Source organism: Erpetoichthys calabaricus, chromosome 16, assembly GCF_900747795.2.
Source record: "Erpetoichthys calabaricus chromosome 16, fErpCal1.3, whole genome shotgun sequence".
NCBI classification, from domain to species: domain Eukaryota; kingdom Metazoa; phylum Chordata; class Cladistia; order Polypteriformes; family Polypteridae; genus Erpetoichthys; species Erpetoichthys calabaricus.
Window position 1 is genome coordinate 12,379,392 of NC_041409.2, and position 1,780 is coordinate 12,381,171.

Consider the following 1,780-nt stretch of genomic DNA (forward strand, 5'->3'; position numbering starts at 1 on the left):
CGTGAATTGTAGGGATTAACACAGCAGCATCTAGTGGCACACGGTGGAACTGCAACCTGCATTTGGTTAAATAATACCGAGGAGACAACACTTCAGCCCTGGGAGACAAAAAAATAAAAATAACAAAAAAAAAAACCAAATAATAATAATAAAAATACACACACACAAAATTAAATCAGTAAAGGAAATATGGTCGCACTCGCCTGTCTAGCACGATGACATTGAATGCTTTAGCTGTCATCATAAAATGAGAGGTGCTGGAGGTCCACCCTCAGTGCTCCCTTCTTTATACCTTTTGCTGTGGCCTCTCCTATTCATGCCTGTTGCTAGGCAATGCTCAATAACAGAGGTCATGTGACTGAGTGCCAGGTGGTGCTTTATCTTCAGTAACGTGACTCACAACTCAGGGTGAGTGCCCCCCTATCACCCCCTGATCACACCTCCTCTGTGTGGGACACCCGTCCATTAAACACATCCTCGTCACAAAGCTGATGAAGACTCGTGACTGAGACCCCAATCTAGAGACAGACACTCCATAGTATCATTCACCAGCAGCCATCTCAGGTGCCCAAGTCTTCTGGTGACAGCTGCTGTCATCATCGGGCACATCTGCAGCTTTCGGCTGCTTATGGAGTCTTAATGGCATGAAACGCCTCCATCTTATTAGCTGGGGAGGCGCTGAACTGGGCTCTTAATCAACACAATCAATCACAGTATGCGGCCGTCACTGCACAAGCAAGCGCTGCCATTTGGAGAAATCTGAGACGAGCAAACATGAGGATGGACGGGAGGTGGGCATCTACCAGGAGGAGGAGATCAGGGGTCTCTTCAGGGGCTGGCAGGACACCCTGATAATTCTGAGAGTGGTCTCCTATACCTACAGTACCAGCAATCAGTTTCATTTGATATAGTGCCCAGCGCAAAATGGTCTCCAGCTGAGAACACTACGAGTGGGCTCAAACCAAAGCAGCAACAGTACAACGTAAATTCAGAACCGAGACGTCCGTGGAGACCACGTCAGTCGTTTGTCCGGCGTCAAGAAAGCCTCGAGAGGCAGAATCACAGGCCTGAAGAGCATCAGACGGGTCAAGAAGAGCGGCCATGCTGACGCCTCCCCCACGTGAAGACCTTTGGGTTTGACTAGCCGGAGTGTCCCTTCTGTGGCAGAGAAGAAGCCCACCTCACTTCTCCCAGCCTGCTTTAAATGTTCAGCTCACCCCCTGGACTCCTAAAGAGGGACAGCGACATTTGCAGCATGGGCCGAGGTGGTCGATGTTCTGATTTCTTTGACCCGAACTTTACAGTTGAGTGAGAACGAAGGGGGAGGGGGCGGGTGACGTTAGAGTGGCACAGACATACCCGAGTGGTGCCATAGAGCCCCAGGGTCCTGGGTTCAAGACCAGTCTGCGTGGAGTTTGTGTGCTCTCCCCGTGTCTTTGTGGTTTTCCTAACGTATCCCATGTGTGTGTGTGTGTGTGTTATGTTAGGGGTGTGCATGACTGGCACCCATCCAGGTTGGTGCCAGTGTAGCCAGAATAAGTGCCAGCTTCCAGTGGGTTAGAAAATGGACAGATGGATAAATTCATGTTAAAAATTCTAATTTTATATAGTGCCTTTCATAGTGTGGACCACCATAAGGTACTTAACTAAGCAAACAATGGTACCGAAAAAGCGAGATGCACAAAAACGTGTTTAAGGAAGGCAGGAAGCTTAAATAAAAAGAAAAATGAAATAAAGAGCCTTTGACAGTAAGCCCCAACCTTCCAAATATTTTCTGTCC